The sequence below is a fragment of the Felis catus genome, chromosome D1, assembly GCF_018350175.1.
Source record: "Felis catus isolate Fca126 chromosome D1, F.catus_Fca126_mat1.0, whole genome shotgun sequence".
NCBI lineage: Eukaryota > Metazoa > Chordata > Mammalia > Carnivora > Felidae > Felis > Felis catus.
In genome coordinates this window covers 94,380,131-94,402,155 of record NC_058377.1, presented here as the reverse complement: position 1 = coordinate 94,402,155, position 22,025 = coordinate 94,380,131, and the positions used below count along the sequence as shown (strand labels likewise).

The window sequence follows — 22,025 nt, the reverse complement described above, 5'->3', positions numbered from 1 at the left end:
GCCCAACATGAGGCTCGAACCCACGAACTGTGAGATGATGCCCTGAGCCAAAGTTGGACGGTTAACCAACTGAGCCACCCAGGCACCCCAAGAGATAATATATTTTAAACAGTGGACATAAAATAAGCATGCCATACATTTTTTTCTCCCTTTGTGTTTGCTTTAGTCTTCAAAACGCATTAATTTTCAGGTGATTTTTCCTGCTAACTGCTGTTTCTGCAGTATCCTGAATAGGCTATTGGAAAGAAATGCCAACAGTCATGTTTGCTCTCCCTACTGGCCTACTTCCTCTTCCCTGGTCACAATCCCGGCAGCTGCATTCTCCCCTCTCGCTCTGTCCCCAAAGCTGTTTTATTTTCAGAAGGCGACCATTGGGCAAATTCATTTTCCCATCCTTCTCATATAGCAGAATTCAGATCGTGCCTGGACACATATGTAAAATCAGAGAAACCTCCAACGAAATTTGTCACAAACACATTTTACAAATAAGATATCCAAGACGATACAGAAACTGTATAATAAACTTCAGCATAAAAGAGGGAAATTGCAACTGTGTGGAAAATAGAGAAATAAATTGTGCAAGATGAACTGAGATTCGGGGGTAGACACAGAATTCTCATTTAGACTTCACCTAGTTTCTCTTTGAGGTGAATGAATAATGAAGCACGAACAAATGAAGAAGTTTAATAGCTTACTTCTTAACAATTCACAGATGTTTCTTGGGAAGGCTACCAGAATAAAAAACTTGCCTTTTAAAATCTCCTTCACTGTGTTAATTTGGACATAGCGTAGGACTTCTATCATGTTGGTCTAACAGTCCCAATATAGAAAGGCAGGTAAGAAGCTGACACCACCCCCTGAGTAGTATTTGGAAATATGATGCCACTGAGTATGCTTTGGTCTGTAAGAAATGAGGGTTAAATCATGCTCTTTGTTATTGACCTTTCATGTTTAGGAACTGTGCAGCGCTTTATATTTTCAATGGAGACATCATGTGAGAGAGCATGCATTTAGCAGCTATTTGGAGATGAAGAGGAAGCAATGCTGAGTGCTTGAGCATCAAAACCTCCTGCCCCTTACATGGTGATTAGGATATAGCACTCGAACCTGCAACCAGCTGTCATATACAGATATGGTGACATCATACATGTTCATGACATCATAGCATATATGGTGATTACCATGCATATAGGAATCAAACCTACAATCTGAACAGTATCCATTTCCCTATCTTGCTCAGGCTAACTGAACTAAGCCGATTCAAAAGCTTAAGGCCCAAGGAAAAATATTTTAAATTTCTGGTCAAGTGAGGAGGCACTTGGGAAATTAGTGAGCCTTAAGCAGATGTCTTTGCTTGTGCTAGTGGAGAAACATAGTAACTAACCCGAAAGAGCTGTAGATAAAGATTTTTATTTTCTACAGCAGTGTCCCCAAAGTGTGGTATGCCTTAGGGAAAGTATGTGAAACATAAGGCAGGAAAGAATGACTTCTTATGACTATGTGGTTTAAAATGCTCAGGCTCCTAAGAGAACCTTACTGTTGGCAAATAGGGAACACTTGGGGAGAAACTGTATGAGAAGTTCAAGTTTACTTGCTCCCAGTTACTTATCACTCCATCCTTTACACGAGGAAAGGATTCTCTAGGATCAAAGAAAAATGAGATTCGGGGGGAAAAATGAGAGTGGAATTAAAGGTAAATCCTGAAGAAAAGGACCCCGTATCCACTCCCTGGGCCAAGTCCTGGGAAGTGTGAACCATTAGATACGATTATAGGTTTGCAGGGAGGCTGTGCCCTACAGGGGATAGCAAAGGTGCTTGGAGGAGAAGAAGGGGCCAGGTCTGTCTTGGGCACAGGCAGTAAAGGGATTCCCTGACAAGAATTCAACAGCAACAATAAAACCACCACAAGTCTGCTTTTTTATTATCCCCATACGCAGGCTACTCTAAACAATGTCAGTAATAAAATGCTTCTCCAAGATAAAAAATATTTTCTTAGTCTAAGTTCTAAATAATTGCTGCAGTTAATGTTGAGTTTTAATAATATATATATATATATATATATATATATTTATGAGCTTACGATTTCTTCATACTTTTTTAAAGCTATCCTTTTATAAATATCGTATTCTTCATAAAGTTTATTCAGAGAGCTCCCATTTTCCACTTGACCTCTGTAGTGAGTTAATGATACCCCCTCACAAAAGGTATGCCAGGATCCTAATTCCCAGAACTTGTGTGAGTTTTGAAAAATGGTCTCGGTAGATGTAATTAGGGTTCTTGAGATGGGACCATTCTGGATTATTGAGGAAAGGGGCCCCTAAATCCAATGATGGGTAGATTTTTAGGAGACACACAGGAGAGAGACACATAGAGGAGAGGAGAAGCCATTGGAAAACAGGCAGAGATGACAGTGATGCAGCGGTAAATGCTGGAACGTGATGTCACCAGAAGCTCGAAGACAAGGGACACGATCTTCCCTAGGGTCTAGGGAGGCAGTGTGGCCGTGCTAATACCTTCATTTTGGATGTCTGCCCTTTAGAACTATAAAGGAATAAATTTCTATTGTTTTAAACCACCAAGTGATTTGTTACAGTGGTCCCAGGAAATTAAAAGAGCCTCCACCCACACGCTCAATTGTAAGCAAATTCATTTAGAGTAACTATGTTGAAAGTTCAGAATGCTTCCAGCTTCCTTCTCCTTGCAGGCTCCCTACAAAACCTTTGAAATAAACAATGATGACACAGTGATTGTAAAGGCAAGGAATTACAATTGAATTATTTCACTTTTGCCATAATGAGTGACTCATGAAATTTTTATTTGTGCTTAAACATTTTTAAAGTGAAATAGAGCGTAAACTGTGAGGTGTAATATTTTTGTTGGTTGCATATATATTTTAGTTCAGGCATGAAATATTTTACTGGATTTAACTATCTGTAACAGAATTTTTTGACTTTTTATTATAACTATTATTAAATTATAATGTTATCACAGCAGTAGAGCACGGTTTATTTTAAATTTTCTCCACGGAAACATTAATGCAATTAAACAATATAAATTCAGGGGTACCTGGGTGGCTCAGTCGGTTGTGGGACTTCAGCTCAGGTCATGATCTCACGGTTCGTGGGTTTGAGCCCTGTATGAGGCTTTCTGCTGTCAGAAGAGATCCTGCTTCAGATCCTCTGTTCCCCTCTCTTTGCTCCTCCCCGACTACCCCGTTTCCACTAACCCTCCTCTGCTCTCTCTCTCTCTCTCTCTTTGGAAAACAAACATTAAAAAAAGTATAAATTCATTCCTACCTCCCCCTTTATTCATATTGTTATATTTATTTTTTATGGTATGTTATATGTTCAATGTTTAATAAAAGACAATTTTCACTGAATGCATTTTTTCTGATCATAATTGCTATTCATGTCATGTTATGATTATTACTGACAATAATTTTGGGGAATCTTAGGGAAGTTTCTTTGCATCTCAGTTTATTTTATTTTCACCTCTTGTATGAGGAGGGAAATAGATAAATGCAGAGATTAGAAGTTGCAAATACAAAACATCTGGATACTAGTAGGGCATTACAAAATGAAGCTATTTTATATATTTGATGTGTAAAGGATGAGTTTTAGAAACAAGCTCTAGACACAAATAGGCAAGAATGCCCACTGCTGGCCTGTAGTCTTGTTAGAGCCCAGTGGAAAGGCAAGACCTACAAGAGAAATGGCAAGTACTCTACTGGAATAGATGAGGGTGTAGAGTCAAAGAGGATCTCTTGTCCCAGCATGTTTTGGAATCAATTTCTATGTGCCCTGTAGAGGTTATAAGACAACTATTTAGTTTACCAGACCTTTAGATGGCTCTATGGTAGCTTTAGGTATAAACCTAAATCTAAACATAACACCAAACAATGTTGGTCTTCGTGGATGCTGGTCCAGACAGATATTTGGAACCATTGCTCTTTACTGTTCACCACTGACACCTTTGTGAGCCTTCTCAAATTACATAAGAAAGGGAGTGGGATAGGGCATCCAATGGACTGAGATGTATTTTTTTCTCCCTTTGCAGAGTGAAAGCTGAAAATAGAAATTTAGCTGAGTTGAGAACACTAAGGTTACTTGCTCACTTTCACTGTGGACTGATTTCATATCTGTGATACACATTTTGCAGATGAGTAAACTGAGATTAGGTTTTGTGACTTGCATAAGGTCTCACAGGTAATTGGAGAACTAAGATTCTAACATAGGTCCGTCGTATTCCAAGTCTCCCACTTTTTCTACCTTGTTAGGCTATTGCTTCAGGAGCTACTCAGACTTCTGATCCACAGAAAAAGGATAAGCTGGACTATTCCAGGGGTGAGGCAAAGAGTTGTCCCCTAAGCTTTAGCATTCTGTACCCCTAAAGTAAGTTCGGCTTGCCTTGGAGGAGGAGCAGGGCGGCTCAGCAGCCACTGGATTCATAGAGAGCTGGCTTGGAATCACATCTTCCCCTCTTGTCAATTGTGGGACTGTGGGGGAAGTTTCTCTACCTACAGTATCTTTTATTCTCATCTCTTATATGAGGAGCAAAATAACTGAGAGAAATGGGGAGATTAGAAATTGCAAATAAAAAAACATCTGGATGCTGGTAGGGCATTACAAACTGGAACTATTTTATATTATCTTCATGAAGACATAAATTTCCAGAATAGTTGTAAATGTCACTCTCATTGCACACACAGCCTCCCATCACTAGTATTCAAAAAGGTGTCTTGTAGCTGAAAACTACTGTTTTTTTATTTATCCATTGATTTATTGTTTATTTTTGCTTACGATGTTGAGTATCCAGACCTGCTTGGTGGAAACAGAGGAGGGTTCAAACTCGATAGGGTATTAATTCCCTTAAATTCTCTTCCTGCTATAACTTGCTGATCCTCTCAGCATGAAATTGATTAAGAAATTCACATCACTTAATTCTTTTTCATAATCACCTAGTGCAAAACTTGCAAGGAAGAACTTTTTTTTTAATGGGTAATGAGCCAAGTGAGGCATACAGGGGAGATAGACTAGGCTATTCAAATGCAAGTTTCTCCTTTGCTATGAAATGCCCAGATAAGCAGTATTCCCTGCTGAGCTTCACAGATTGGAATTTTAGAAGTCCAGTGAGTTCCTACAGACAGAGAAAAGGGGATGAGGTGGAACAGGGAAGACAGGTTGTGAAAAAGGTAAAAATGAACGAAATATGAAAATTAATAACGAGAAACCTCACTAACATGGAGACGAGAGGTTCAGCAGGGGGAGCACGAGAGCCCCTGTCATGCACTGCCAGCCACTCCTTGTTAACTACAAATTCAATTGGAAGAGACAGACCTCGCAGGTGTATATTACTTCACTACAAGGGCTTGAGGAAGAAAGGCTTTCCTCCGCCCTGGCAACAGCGCAGCCAATGAAAGACAGTCACAGCTCAGCCAATGAGAAGCCACTATACTCCAACTCTCAGTTTACTCCAATGGATTTTTTGTTTACATCAGCCTTTGGCGGCTCCCTGCCCCTACCTTATAAAAGAGCAGGCCTCCCTTTGGCCTCGGGAGAGTTGCTTATGGGTTTTGCCCGTTTGTCCTGCAATGCCATTCTCCGTTTTTCCCGAGTAAACCCCTCTTTTGCTGGTAAAATAACTAGCAGTTTTATTTTTAAAGTCAACAGAGCTAAAACAAGTCATCTTGGCTATTTCTGAAAGGAACCAGTGGAGAGGGGGTAAAGTGTGTATGTGAGAGAAGGCTATCTTTTAAAAAGATGCTCTTTAAAACATTTCTTCAGGAAAATAAGGGAAAGAAGGAAGATGCAAGCAAATACCTCTTGGAACTTCAAACCTCCAAAGATAGTTTCCAAGAAGTGGAAGAAATCTGTGGTTTTGGTGATGGATATACAGGACTGAATCTCTCCCAATTGCTGTAAGTGTGACTTTGGCTAGTTACTTCTTTGAATTGGTGTCTGCTCAGCTGTTTTAGGTTTGTTATTTCTTCATTTACTGATTGTTTAGGGGTAAACTTGCCTGCGCTAATTTATGACTTTAATCACCGTATTAAATTTTTGGCATTTCGTGTTCTTATTTATGCCTGTCTGTTCTGGTTGACTACGCTCTTTAAGGGCCACGGTGGCATTTTAAATGTCTGTTCCATCAGTGTCATTACTCCTCCATTTCCAGTAGAAGCTGATGGCTGTTGCATGATGGCTTTCAAGGTGGGAAGTTAATGATGTTTTCTTTTGTTTTTGACTGTTTGCTTGGAGTTTGTACAGAAGACAGAATACATCTTTTAGACCTTGACAGGAGCGGGCTCAGGCCTTGCATCTGCTCCGTAAAGAGTCTGTTCTGACTCTCCTCCAGTCACACGTTTTCCCACTTAAGTAATAATTCCCCATGGCCCTAGAAATGGACTCGCATTTAGATGATGCTCTCCTCTACATGACACATTGGATATCAGAACACTAGAATACCCCATTTCTGTTGATCCTAACACACCTTCCAAGGCTGGATCTGCCCTTGAGGGTGGAATTTACTGGTGATATGTTGACCTCTAGGCCTCAAGGGAGGTTGTTTAATAGGGAGCATGTGTATAGGGTTAGGGAGTATAGGCTGAGGTGTCTCCCCAAATGCATTGGAGGTCCTCATGGCATAGAGCAAGGTATGGAAAAAGAAGATAGCTGAGTTCAGGCCAGGCCTCCCATGCAGCTAGGTTCTGGCACAGAACTCTGAGGAGTCTGGGAATTCTAAATGCAAACCAGATCTTCAAGGTCATTATAAAGGTCATGGATAGAATATTTTTTTAAAATGCTTGAGTTACATCTCTTAAATATTTAGACATATGGCAAACAAATCTCCATTTGTACTCTTGCCAATGTTAGGGGAATGCCTGGAGAAACCCATTCCTGCCATCCTTCTTTTAGAAACAAAAGTAGGAAGCTGCCTTATATAGCATGGGCGATAATTTCCAAGTCACTCTGATAACCTTTTTTTTGGAGGGATCATCTCCAAAGAGTTTCTTCCCCTGTGTTTGAATCCCATGCGTTTAATTTGGGCCATTCTCTTTAGCCTGGCTTTCATGTTTGCCAAGAAATACTTGGCAACACTTCAAAGGAGAGCCAGTGAAACACCATGGTCTATTCCTGTCAAAACTTTGTAGCCAGAACTGACATAAGGAAGTGTCAAAGAGTGGAGGAAGCCACACAAAATCCAGAAATCTCTGCATCTCCACATAACCTTCCTATGAATGTTCAAAAGAATGAGGAATTAGGACTCGTGATTCGGAGGCTCCTAAAGAAACGTTCACTAAGAAGGACAGAATCTTAGAGTATTATTGATGAAGTGGGAGGCTGATGTTAAGGTGGAGGGCTTGAGTAGGGAAGGATAATTTGTCTTCATGTTCTTTATACCTGGCATGGCACTTTAGAAAGAAAGAAAATACCTCTCTGGGGAATTTAAGCTTGTACTAGTCCAGGACTGAATGCCAAGGACTTGAATTGGGCATAGAACTTGTTCTCAACCTTGCTCAGTGAAAGGGCCTCCCTATGGAAGTCCAGGAGAACAAGAAAGTCTGCATTCTGTGGTTAGCTCTTCCCAATGCTCTTGTTGTTTGGAGCCAGAAGACTTGTGATTTTAGTGGCCTAGGCAAATCTTTGCACCTCTTTTAGCTTTAGCTTTCTACCTCATAGAATTGCTGGGAGAATTGCTCTCAGGTAGTGTCTGCAAGTGACCTTTACAACCTGCGAATGGTTATTAGTTGGTGGTACATGAATAACAGAATTGGTTATTAGTAAAAAGTTCGTTATTAAGAATGATCTTTTTGAGAGTTTCATCTTCTAGGTTGGTGGTTGTCTATGCACTAGTCTTTCTCTGAGATTTAAATTGTCATAGCAAGAGGTTTTGTTCACCTGCTGTGCTTTCCTTGTCAAATTCATTCTGAGAAAATTCAGCATCCTGAAGTTCTTTAACAAAACACATTTCCTAATTTTGTACTTGGGTTTCTGTAAGATTTTAAAACAAATGTGAAGAACACATATCCTAACTCCTCCCTAATTATTTAGATCTAACATACTGCTGGGGGGAGGAGAGTTTTTATTTTTGCAGACTAAACATAAGGGCAGATCCTGGTTAACATTTGTGGAGGCAGCTTGTGCTATGGTTGGAAAAGACCTGATGGCAAAGTCAGAAAGAGGGCCAGTAATTCAATTGAATTTTGGGCTTTTCGTAATTGACCATCTTCTGAGAAAGTGCTAACATTTCTGATTGTGAGCTTTCTTACTGTAAAACGGGGATAATAATTCTACCATATAAGTCACCTAGGTAGTTTTGAGAAGTATAGAAGTATAAAAAAAATAGTCATTACTCTACTTGAAAGGGTCTAAGGAGAACAAAATTAAATCAAAGGGAGAGAGTAGCCTAGTTGTAAGCACATTGTTAGGTAGGAAATATTTACTGGTTTGCTTGAGGTATTGTAAATTAAGGAATTTCTGTGGAATGTCATTGGCAGATTCATGCAAAGATGTTTCCATAGGTATATGGAATTAGGGTAGATCAGAGAATATGCAGGGGTAAAAATTGATTCCTCAGATTTAAGTGGTTCCCTTGCATACCACACACTGTTACCAGAATACTTTTCCATAAGCATAACGGATATCATGTTACCCTATTACTAAAAAAGTTGAAAATTTTTGCACTGATAACTTAAGATTTAAGGTCCTGCATAGAGTAGGTCAATTTTATTTTATTTTTATTTTATTATTTTATTATTAATTATTATTACTGGCTTGGGGGAAATAAAGAACAATTGCTAATGGACCCAGAAAATATCCTAAAATTGATGATATTGATGTACGAACGACTCTATAAATATGGTCGAAAAATAAGCAAAAACAAAAAAATCCACACCAAATGCATATATTAGATGGGTAAATTTTATGGTACTGAATTATATCTCAGTAAAATTCTTATTTTTAAAAAGTCTCCCTTTTTATATATATATATATATAACATATAAATACATATATAATATATATATGTATATATATTATATATATATATAAATTATTTACCAATCCTCATCTCAACACACATGGTCTACACATATTAGCACAGAAGACTACTTACTTTTCCATGAAGGTCCATTTCCCCTTACTCATTCATGCCTTTGTTTGTGGTGTTTACTCTCTGCCAGTTGTACCACCTTTGGCTCTTGAAGTCCTGTACGTGTCTCAAAGCCAACCTTGAACGCCGCCTCTTCCTAAGAACCTCTTTCACTGCCACATACCAGAACATTAATATCTTCTTCAGGTCATTATAGCACATTCTCCCCAAATGTTCTTATTTACAATATATATATATATATATATATATATATATATATATATATATATATATATATCTGATTTCAATTTTTGTTGCATTTTAAAATGAAACTGAAGCCAGCCTTAGAGAATTTCTCAGTATGTGTCTGTGATCTAACTCCCTTGATATTGTAAGATTGAGAAGTCATGGTATTATATTGGCTTCTTTCCCCCAATATCTATCTATCCTGTGCCATTCTTGTCACGTTCATACAATAACATTTATTAAGTTAAATTTGAATGTACTACAGAGAAATTTCCTCGGGAAAAGTGGATGTCCCCACCACTACATTGGCCTGGGGAATATGGGTCAGATGTTCAACGTGTGACATACTCTTCTCATAAAACTTCGTTTACAGTCATTAATACCAAAAAGGGTGACAATCTCACTAAATACTGAAGAATGTATTTAAAAAAATTTTTTTTCAACTTTTATTTATTTTTGGGACAGAGAGAGACAGAGCATGAACGGGGGAGGGTCAGAGAGAGAGGGAGCCACAGAATCCGAAACAGGCTCCAGGCTCTGAGCCTTCAGCCCAGAGCCCGACGCGGGGCTCGAACTCCCGGACCGCGAGATCAGTGACCTGGCCGACTGCGCCACCCAGGCGCCCCTGAAGAATGTATTTTTAAAAACACATGTTAACATTTGGATTCACCAAGCCTTACTGCTAATTCTCACGTTCCTTGCTCTTTTTTGCTGTCTCCAATTAAATAAAAAAAATCCTGTTATCCTTTAAGATTTTTTGACATTTTTTTCCGGGGCAGATTTTGAATGCCATTCTATATTCACTTAAAAGTGAATTCATTTTAGAAAGAGAAATATAAGACAGGGTCTATCTTACACTTATTCGTTGCATAGGTTATTATTCTAAAGCATTCATATAAACGGGCTTCAGAGTACTATTGATTTTATATCATACTGCACTTCCTAAAATGGAGGACTATTATTTTCAATTTATTGTCTCATCACCTTATTAAAGATTATTACTTCCTCACAAAGCAAAAGTTCATTACATTTTATATTTCTATGCATTGTTCTCTTCCTACATTGATGCATTGCTATCACTGCAAAGTTGGAATCCTCAACCGTTTGGCTCCTGATGTACTTAGAAGAGTTCCTGGTTGCAGGGGCTTGGCTGCCAACAAAATCTCAGAAAAGGGAGGAAAAGTTGCTCCGAGGCGGGTAGACTTTCTCTAGGAAGTGTATATTGTTATTTGATACCTGTTTGCTTATTTGTGTGTGTGTGTATAAATTGACCCAATAGTCACAGTATTCCTAGTTCATGTAAGATAGATATGATTATTGTTATTATTGTTATTGTTAATGTAAAGAAAATAAAATAGGATCATAGAAGTAAAATGACTTTCTCAGAGTAGCAGCTTGTAAATGACAGAACTGGGGTTAAAATCCTAGTCCTAGCTATTTCTGTTTCCAAAGCTCATCCATTTCTAACTTGCCCAAACCTTGTGTTCACTGCTAATATACCTTTCTCAATCTCCAGAACTGAGTTAGTTCTTCGTTCTTTCCAAGTATTTATGACTTGGACCCCTACATGAAAATCTAGATTCTTTTTTCTAGCTATCATTATATAACTAATATGACATTTTGGTCATTGTCCCAGTGTCATTTTGTCAATGTTCTACTTGAGTTATTTTGTACTTATTCATCAAATCTGTATTTAAGTTAAATTAATTCACATGCTTAGGAATGTTAGTGAAAAGTAAAAAATTCCTTTTATGGAAAATTCGGGGAAAACTGAAGTATATTTATTTATTTATATATAGTAACTGTAAACTAATGGGGCATTTGCTGAAATAGGGTCACATTTCTGGGAAATAACTTCATAGACAATGATTGTATACTTTATATATAGTATCAGTTATAGTACTGGCAGATGTTAGAGTGCAGATATTTTTTTTTAAATACAAAACAAATAAAGGTACATTTTGAAATATGGCCATAAATTCTGACATACAAAAATCTGTTAATTCCTGTTTCTCATTATGTATGTAAAAGGCATGGAAAATAGGCAATGAATCAATGAAGTAATATTACCTTTAAGTAATATTACCTTGTTTAGCAAGTACATCTTGCCTAGACATGATCTCCTGTGCTGTGTTAGGAAGTACAGATGAACTGGAGTTTCGGTTATCATTACAGCCTCTTTGTTCATCTTCAGGATTCTATATATTATCTCCTCTAATTCATTCTCCATGTGATTTTAGAGCAGTCTTTGAAATCCCAGGTCTGATGACATTTTTCCCTTGTTAGAACCCTTCATTGGATTTGCACTGTATGTATAACACAGAGTCTTTAATTTGGCTCACAAGGACTTCTGTGATCTGACTCCTTCCAGTCTCTTCAATGTGGCTTCTTTTCCCTCCTCCTCATGCTCTGCTATCCATCTTATCTGATACAATTATAACTTGTAGTCACCAGGGTCTCTCTTCCTTCTGGGCTATTTTCCCTTAGTCTGGGTGTAAAAGTTAGTTGTATAACAGTATCCATTTCACTCGTCTTATTGCAGTGCTGCCCTGCTAGGTTGTATGTTCCACTATTTTTGCAATCAGGTGGAGTCATAATGGCCTAGTTTCTGCCCGTGGAAGGTGAGAAGTGATGTATGTTGCTTCCAGGCCTGAGTGTGAATATTGTGGGTATGCCTCATTCATATTCTTTGCATTTTCCACTGGTTGGAATCCAGATATTATGTACCAGCTTTGACGGTGATATCCAACAACTATATCTTAGAAAGTTGAGGAGCAAAAATGTGAAAGGAACTCAGGTGTATATTGACATTGGCAGAAGAGCTGTGTGGCTGACCTAGGCATTCACATTTGGACCGCTTAGAAGAGAAAAATAAACTTTGTTTTTATGTTATTGCATTGTTGGGAAACAGCCTTCATTTTCCTTGCTCTGTGCTTTGCTTGGGAAATTCTTACTTATCTTTTATATCTAAGTTTAGATATCTTGCCTGGCTGACCTCCCACCTCAAGCCCAGAGACTTCACCTATGTTCTTCCAATGGTATCTAGTTCTGAAAAATATTGCCTAATATATATATTGAACCTATGTTATATGTCAGTCATTATTTAAAGCATATATGTGACTGACATTCTATTTAACACAATAATCTGATTAAATATGTATTAATACAATATCTGTCTTACAAAGAGGTTACGTGTGGCCACAGTTTCCAAGAGATAGCCACAATGTGTATGTGTGTGTTTGTTTATCCCATGAAGCCTCTTACAATGTAACTTTAACAATTCTCCTATTGAGAGAGAGGGTCTTTGTTTCCCATTCCTAAATCTGGGGAGACTTATGATTACAGAAGAAGAGACACTCCCTGATGTCTTAAACTGGAGGCTGTATCAACAGCCCTCAACTTACTCTCTTGGGACACTAACTGTTGGACCCTTCAGCAGCCAGAAAAAAATATTTGAGGCCGCCATGCTGCCACAAAGTCTAGGTATCACAGACTTTGTGGCACACACCAGTTTGTCCACAAGGTCTCATCTAGCATGTACTGCTAGACATGTGAATGAAGACATCTCCTGATGACTCCAGCCTTGAGCCTCTAGTCCCCTTAAACTTCTAAGGCTTCTTAGATGAAATTCCATGAATATGGAGAATATGGAATAGAGATAAGTTATCATTATGTGCTTTCTAATCCATGATCACAGAACCTACGAGTGTAATCACATGTTTTTAGTTGCTAATTTTGGTATAACTAGAGCATTGCCCAAAGTAATAAATATAGGAAGTAGAAGATCTAAGAGGCAAACATAAGAAGTTTGATTCTAGAGCTCTTAGACATTACATCCCTAGTGCTTAGTTTCTATGTAGAAGCTGCCTGTTTATTTGTAGATGATTTATAAACAACATGAGAGCGGGGAATTTTTTCTTCTTCATCCAAAAGAGCAAGTATTTTTTTTTTACCTGTTTTCTTCATTTCTCTACCCCATAGTCCAGCACTGTAGCAGATAAGTAGTAAGCACTCAATAAATGTTTGCTGGATGAATGAATAAATGATAGGTTCTATAACTGGAAGTACTAAGAGCACTGACTTCATCTTGTAGAATTCCCTAAGTACCTAGTATAAGTTACTGTTTGTTAAGCATCTACCAGTTATTTAATACTATGCTAAATGCTTTAAAATGTTCTTTAAAAATTTTTTTAATGTGTCTTTATTTTGAGAGAGACAGAGTGAGCAGGGGAAGGTCAGAGAGAGAGAGAGGAAGAGAGACACAGAATCCAAAACAGGCTCCAGGCTCTGAGCTGTCAGCACAGAGCCTGATGTGGGGCTTGAACTTACAAACTGTGAGTTCATGACCTGAACTGAAGTTGGACGCTTAATTGACTGAGCCACCCAGGTGTCCCTAAAGTGTTCTTATTTAATCCTCACATCCCCATAATAGAGGTGTTTCTGAGGTACCCATTTTACAGATGAGGAGTGGAGACTTATAATTAATAATTTCTTCCAGGCCACATAGTTATTAAAGGAAAGAATTTGAATCTGATATTTGACCCCAGTATATGCTGTATACTCTCCATTTCTCTACCCTTCATCCTTTTCTCTACCCTTCCATTCTGCTCTATAAGCTGGAAGGCTATACTTTATGTATTGTATCAACCAACCGCTCTTTCCATCTGGCTTCTGATTATATTTATCCAATGGAAGGTACCACCAGGAGATGAGAGAGCAAGAAGAGAGAGGTTTGTGGATTCATTTACCCATTTCTCTGTGCTATGGGTTGTCAGTGACTGCATTTCTCCTATTCAAGGCTACAATGTTTGGAGGAAAATTTTCTTCTTAGCTGATTTCTCTCCAGGTTCTGTTAACAAATCCCCTTCTTTCTCTCAGGCCTAGAAATGGTGGTAGATTCCTGCTGTTACCAGCAGTTGATTTCTCTTAATTTCTGTAACAGCTTTGTAAATATTAAGCTTTCTTGACCCATCCCTTTTCAGTGTGCCGTCTGCAGATCTTCTCTAACATATGTGGGGAAGGGCAGAGAAAAATGGAGACCCGTATACCGTATGACTAAATATGTAGAAGATTTAAATCATTCAACCAAACTGCTTAAAGAATGTTCCATCCTCAAGGCACCTGGGTGGCTCAGTTGGTTAAGTATCCAACTCTTGATTTCAGCTCAGGTCATGATCTCACTGTTCATGAGCCCACATAGGGCTCCATGCTGACAGTGTGGAGGCTGCTTGGGATTCTCTCTCTGCCCCTGCCCCACTTGCATGCTCTCTCTCTCAAAATAAATAAACTTAAAACAAAACAAACAAAAAATGTTCCATTCTTCTATATTGACAAATGTTTCATTACAAACCATGAAGACCAGGTTTGAATATAGGATTATTGGAACCCTTAGAGTTCCATGCTGAAACATGGAGACACCTTCTGTTCCATGTGGACATCATCTTACACCTTGAGGGGCTTTGTGCACATATGTGTAGACATCTCAGCTCGTGTATTCAAGCTCCATCTGTAGACACACAGCCACATATTGAGCTTATAGGTTTGCATACTGGTAGTATGCTTTGACAAGTTGAATATTTGGAATGGTCTTTGCAGAAATTATAAGTGGATACAAACCATCTGGGTAGGAAATTTCAGAGGCACCAGATCCTTGAAGCATGATCTAGAAGAAGAGACACGGTTTCTGGAGCATACAACTTTGTAGTCTACAAACTCTTGTTCCCATGGGAAGGAATATGTGCTAGAAGAGGACTAAACAGAGTTCTGTAAAACATGGGGCCCCTGTTTGGTAGTCTATGGAAGAATAGGTCATCCCTTCCCTTTCAGGACTCTGGCTATGTAGTACCTCTCATTCGGCTCATTGATAGCTCAAGAATGCAATGAATATTTACTGGAAAAGTCATGGATGATGTGACATCCCAATCTTGGAAGAAAGTTTAAGATTTAAAAGTTGGTATAGACACAAAATTTTTCCTTTTATCCTCTTTAAGTTTAGGAGATTAGCTAATAGCTATCACCATAAATGTCTTGGATAATGCACCACTTGCTGCAAAAGTAATTTTGTACCAGACAGAATTCTAATCTATTCCAAATGAGTAAGTCTCCTTTAGATAGAAAAATTCTGCCAGAAACTTTGCCAGGACTCCAGGTGACAGAACACCTACTCATTTGGCTGGTATACTCTCTCTTGTTTAAGAAAAACCCTGACAAAAATGTAACAAGGTTTTTTAAAAAAATGTATATGGCCAGCCCTAAGATATAGAGTCCTAATGTTTGAAAAAACTGTTTTGTAGTAATTATTAGTAATTTTAAATATTGGCTGATAAAGGATTTCCTACGTAGAGAGTTTGGTCTCTCTATCTAGTTAGATTTTCTAGTAAGATATCTTACAAAGAGAGACTATCAGCAGTTACTCTTAGGTTAGCAATTAGTACCTTTGACAAGATGGGAGACAGATCATCTATTGTCCCTACTTTCAGTTGGAGAGTGCCCACTGTAACTCATGACAGCTGAGTAGGCAAATATTAAAGAGGCTAAGTTGATCAACATGGCAGATTTCTACTCAAGCCTTACTTTATGGTTGAGGTGGCCCCACTTTAAAAAGGCCATGGAGGGAGTGGATAAAGGATGATAACTAGCTGTTGTCTTTAAACACTGTCCACTCTTCAGGTTACAGTGTACTGGGCAAATGAGTCTGTTAAATGGCACTGCTTTAGTGTACATGTTTTTACTTTTAAAAATGAACTATTTAAGTCCCTTGTCCTACAAAGAGACTGGTTCGATTCCAAAATCTTTGAATTATAATTCTGGAAGGGAGACATGCTGGGGAAAGATTTCCTAAAAAAAAAAAAAAAAAAAATCTGAGCACACATCTAAGGAAAGAGCATTCCAGACAGAAGAAACAGTAAGTACATAAAAGAGTTCTGGGAAGGGGCACCTGTGTAGCTCAGTTGGTTGAATATCTGACTTCAGCTCAGGTCATGATCTCGTGGTTCATGAGTTCAAATCCCACATTGGGCTCACTGCTGTCAGCTTGTCAGCACAGACTGACACACTCCAGAATGTGTTCCTCAGAAGGTGCCCTTAATTGGAGCTAAGGCTTTATAGAAGTAATCAAGTTAAAAGGAGGTCATTAGGGTAGGCCTTAATCGAAGATGACTGGTGCCCTTATAAAAGAGGGAAATTTAGACATAGAAACAGACATATAAACAGGGGGGATAATGTGAAGACCCAAGGAGAAGACAGCTATGTGACGAGAGTGATTCATCTATAAGCCAAGAAATGCCTAGGATTACCAACAAACACACAACCATGCTAGAAGAGCAAGGAAGGGTTCTTGCCTAGATCCATTACAGAGAGCATGGCACTGCTAACACCTTGATGTTGAACTTTTAGCCTCCAGAATAATGAGACAACAAATTTATATAGTTTTAAACTACCTGGTTTTTGGTACTTTGTTACAGCATCCTGGGCATTCAATACAGATGCTATTGCAGAAGACCAGGTAAACTATGAGGTAGGTCAGACTAGGATGTAAATGGCAATGAAGCAGAGGAATGGTTCCCAACTCTCAGGTGTCTACTGACATCTCAGGTATCTCCTTAAAAGGTAAAATTGAGAGGGGCGCCTGGGTGGCTCAGTCGGTTAAGCGTCCGACTTCGGCTCAGGTCATGATCTCGCAGTCCTTGAGTTTGAGCCCCGCGTCGGGCTCTGTGCTGACAGCTCGGAGCCTGGAGCCTGGCTTTAGATTCTGTGTCTCCCACTCTCTCTGACCCTCCCCCATTCATGCTCTGTCTCTCTCTCTCTCAAAAGTAAATAAACGTTAAAAATTTTTTTTTTAAAAAGGTAAAATTGAGAAAGATAGATGACTGGATATGATATGGAAGATAATGGAAGAAGAAGGTATCAGTGACTACACCTAGGATTCAACCAGATAAATGGCGCTGCCATTCACTGATTTTGGAAACACAAGAAAGGTACCAGATTAGTGGAGGAAGAGCATCTACCCGTATTGAGTGCATGGTGTCATTATGAAACCAAAGAGGTAGTGGGAAAGTCTGAAGTTCAAATGAAGAGTCTAGGCAAGAACCATAAATTAAATGTCTTCATAGATGCAGAATAATGGAGGAAGGAAATATAAAGAGGAAAACAGATGAGAGCTTAGGACTGAACCTTGAGGAATACAAACCATTAATAGTTTTATGCAAAAGTGTGTATATGTCATGCAAACTCTGCGAAACCTTAAGGAAAAAGCTTGACTGTATAATACGCACAACTTTCACACTTCAACCTTAGTTCAACCATCTAGTCACATCATATATAGTATAGGTGTGTGTGTGTGTGTGTATGAATGTGATTTCACTACTATGGAAGTTGAAGGCTGAGGGATTTTCCCTATTGCAGGAAAGTGTGCAGAAATAAAATCAAATGAGCAAAGCAAAGGCTATTTATTAAGAATTTGCTGTATCCAGAGAGTCAGTCACTGTCACTTGTGTTTTGGCACAGACTCAAAGGCAGGCAGAAGAGTGGGAAAACTTGATAATGGGAAAGGAAAAGCTTCAAGTGTGTCCTGAAGGGAAGCTGTTGGCATGGGGAAGTCCTATGTGACTGGTTAGGGGAATCCTACATCACTGGTTAGGAGAGTATATTTAATTTTCTTTGGCTGTTGCTAAGTTGGAAGTAGGGACAAAAATAGGGAATCTGTCAGCTATCAATCCAGTCCTGGCTATTTGGGGCCAATTGTTACAGAAGCTTCTTGAATTGTTCCTGGAGATACCAACCTAGCCTCCTGAAAGTCTGACAGTCGGCTGGCTTCCTGGGCTCTTCATGCAGATAAGGGATTGGTTTCCTGGGAAGATGGTTGCAAGATGTGGGTCAGAATTCTACTTTTATATATGATGTAGATGTTGTGTGTTTGTTTATTCTGTTTCTCAGGTGATAGGGAACCAGGGCACCTCTTGAGGGTACTGTCTGGAGTAAAAGCCTGAACAGGAAGCCAGCTAGTTGGATTCCTGGAACACACACATAAAGCCAACGTTGTGGGTCATGAGAGTCAACAAAAATCATCATTATAACCCAGAGGAAGAACTGGTGGAATCTCTGGTGCAGCCTAGAGGAATTGTACAGGATTTCCATTAAAAGTCAAGAGGAGTTTGTTGACATAGGTATACTGCACCTGAACTGAGGCCTGGCCACATTACAGAGTCCATTTCTTACTGCTTTTACAACATGCCAGGTATGTTCCTCTTTGTAGTTTCTGCCTGGAAACCTTTTCCCCTAGATATTCACCAGGCTGACTCAGAATTCTGCTCAAATGCTATATAATCAGAAAGGTCTTCCCTATCCACAGCTGTAAAATCATTTTCTCCATATCCGTTTCTATCCCAGTTATTTCCTGCTCAGGTCTTTCCATAGCACCTCCTACCACTGTAATATGAATGTATTTTTATGATCTTTCACAGTATGGAAGCAAGCTCCATCAGGGGAAAGGCTTTGTTTACACTGGTATCTCCAGAGCCTAAAATAATGCCAGGTTCTTGGGAAGTTGGAAGCAAATAGTTGATGAATGAATGAGAAGTGTGGAAGGAAGGTCCAGGAGTTTTCTCAGCTCTGTAAATGAGTTTGTATTCAGAGAAATACTGTTTTGTTACTGTTACTTTGCCATGTTTGCTTGCCAATCTGATATGGCCTGAGCAAATTTGTGCAAGGATGATAAAGACAGTATTGACTAAGAAAAAGAATAGCCAATAAGTTACTAATATTCTATCCGTGGTAATTCCTTCTGATCCTGGAAGTGTTGTTGTGCCAAATGCTATCATTAGGAAAAGCTGGCCGAGGGATATGTGAAAACTCTCTCAACTATTTCTGCAACTTTTCTGTAAGTTTAAAATTACTTCAAAATAAAAAGTTAGAAAATGTTCATGGCGGGTATTTATAGATAGGAGTTTCCATGGGATTTGATTGATTTGAATGTATTTCTCTATGTTCTTCAGATTCTCTTCAATGACCATTTAATTCTTTTGAAAGAGAAAGATGTTCTAAGTCAAAATAGAAAAAAAAATTCCACCCAGACATATGCATCTTGTGCACTCAGTCTCTGATTTTCGAAATAATAGCACAGTCAACTGATTAATCAAGTTTGATTTGAAGCTTATGTAACAGGAAATACAAATTTAAAATCTTGATTAATTTTAAAATGTGATTATTCTTGAAAAAATTACCATGATATTCCTTGAATAATAATCATAACTTTTCCCAAATGATAAAAGAAGGTATTTTTATCGAATTACTACATTGAGATAAACTAAAACCCACGTACCAAACTAGGCCATAAACTGAATAGCTCAAAAAATTAAGAAGTCATAATAGTTTAACAGTTAAAAAAGACACAATAGAAAAACACTTGATGATGCTGGGATTTGGAAACTGGTGTATAATCAGCGGTAACTCTGAAGTAGCATTGATCAGGACATTATTAGAACACTGTATACTATTAGGGAAATTGCGTTTTGAAAGCAAGTAGTTGAAATCCAACTGGGAATTGTACCAAAAATAAGGTGAATATGGGAGGCTTATGGGAATGAGGATTCAATAGGACTTAGAATCTTTCCAGAATGTGCTAATTATGTGGCATGGGGGGCCTACAGGAAACATAAGGCATAATCCCTGACTTCTAAAAATTTAACAGATGCATTAATAAGGCAATATGCACATGAGACAGAGGAGAAATTGTAATGCAGAAATAAATTAGGTATGCTAACATATTCTGTGCAATTAACACCATGGGCAGTCAACAAAGTGAGAAATCAGAGTTGAATAGAGTTATCAGGAGAGGTTTCATACACAGGTGTCAATATGTTTTAGCTGGAAAAAGAGGAAGAGGAAGATGGAAGTCCAGAGTGGGTCTTAGACTCATGGTCTATGCCATTTCAGAACAAGATATTTGTGGGGAATTTGAATGTTATGCTAAAAATCTTCTGCCCCAGTTTCCGAGCATCAGTGTCTACATGATTATGTACCATATTTAAGATAGTCTTCTTTTATTGATAATAATAGTAATAGTAATAACATTATGGACTATTATTTTGTATTAAATACTGTGGAAATAATGTTATGTACATTTTCTCTGTCCTGACACTAGCCCTTCAAAAAAAGGCATTTTTGGGGCATGTGGGTGGCTCAGTTGGTTGAGCGTCTGACTTTGGTTCATGGTCTTTGAGTTTGGCTCATGGTTCGTGAGTTTGAGCCCTGCATCGGGCTCTGTGCTAACGGCTCAGGGCCTGGAGCCTGCTTCAGATTCTGTGTCTCCCTCTTTCTCTGCTCTTCCCCTGCTCACATTCTGCTCACATTCTCTCAAAAATAAATAAAGATTAAAAAAAATTAATAGGTTTTTTTATTTCTATTTTATTTTTATTTTATTTCTTTTTTAAAGTTTATTTATTTTGAGAGAGAGTGCATGGGTATGCAAGAGAGAGAGGAATAGAGAGAATCCCAAGGAGGCTCCGTGCCATCAGTGCAGAGCCTGATGTGGAGCTCAAACTCATGAACCATGAGATCATGACCTGAGCCCAAACCAGGATCTTTTGCTTAAGTGACAGAGCCACCCAGGTGCCCTTATTATTTCCATTTTAGAGTTAATTTTATGCCAATTTCAAAGATATTAACTTGTTCACGTCAATAAACTAATGAGTGGGTAGGGTCCACATTTGTCCATTACCAACATCGGAACTCTAATATTTTATAAAGCTACTCCACTCTTGGAACTATCATGAGGGTGGAGACAGGGACTCCATCCTATATTAGATCAAGGAGAAGTTAGGAAGAGAGTCACATGATACAGGTATTTTACTTGTCTGTACCCCAAATATGACTCTTTAAGCCAACCTGCCTTAATCACAGGCAAGCTCACCTGTAAAGACAAGATTCCTATGCTAGATACTGTTTGATGTTGTAATGGAAGACCACGTCCTTGCTCTCTCCCCTTCTTGAGTCCTAAAGATGTGGTACTCGTAGGAGCTCTCTATGGTTTGGAAGACTTGTCTTTATCCTATAGATTTGATTTTGGTTGTCATGATGGTTGACTTCTGAAATTCTATGTAGGAAGCACAGAGTGATATATCATTCAGGTTAGTGGGTGTATTGGAGGGGACAGGGATTAGAAGCTTTGTCTTAAATCTGCGTTTGCACAGAATGAAAGTAATTTTAGACTTTTTAAATGCATACTTTACATAAGATTTAATAAATCTTAATTGCCCACATCAAAGATTATTGCTATTATCCTTTTATATTGGGTTACAATGGAGAAAGCTGAAGATTTCACAATTACAAATTGTCCCTGACACTGTCTCCATCTTTTGACTTCTAAAACCCCTCTTCCCACAGATGACTACCTATATATCCTATCTATAATTCCTCAGAACATAACATAGTTCTGAGCCAAGGCTCTTTACCAACAATTAAACTATTAATCAACATAAAATACCTTAAGCCTCAACAAGTGACAAAGCACTATGTAGGAGGCACTTATACAGTGAAAAGCATTATTAAGACTGTATTTGGTTAGGGAAAATTATTAATGTGTTCATGAACTCTAGACTTGTATCTAAATATATATATATATATATATATATATATATATACACACACACATATATATGTATATATATATGAATATTATTTGTGAAAAGTGCTTT

General features: G+C 38.4%; 1 protein-coding gene across 1 annotated transcript in view; it reads left to right on the top strand.

Moving 5' to 3' along the window:
- The first annotated feature begins 5,503 nt into the window (after positions 1 to 5,503).
- LRRC4C (leucine rich repeat containing 4C) overlaps positions 5,504 to 22,025 on the top strand; it is a 1,352,261-nt gene continuing 1,335,739 nt past the window's right edge. Inside the window, exons 1-2 of the mRNA XM_045039151.1 lie at positions 5,504 to 5,632; positions 5,784 to 5,917. The gene's annotated coding sequence lies outside the window, so the exon portion shown is untranslated. The remainder of the gene's footprint in view (positions 5,633 to 5,783; positions 5,918 to 22,025) is intronic.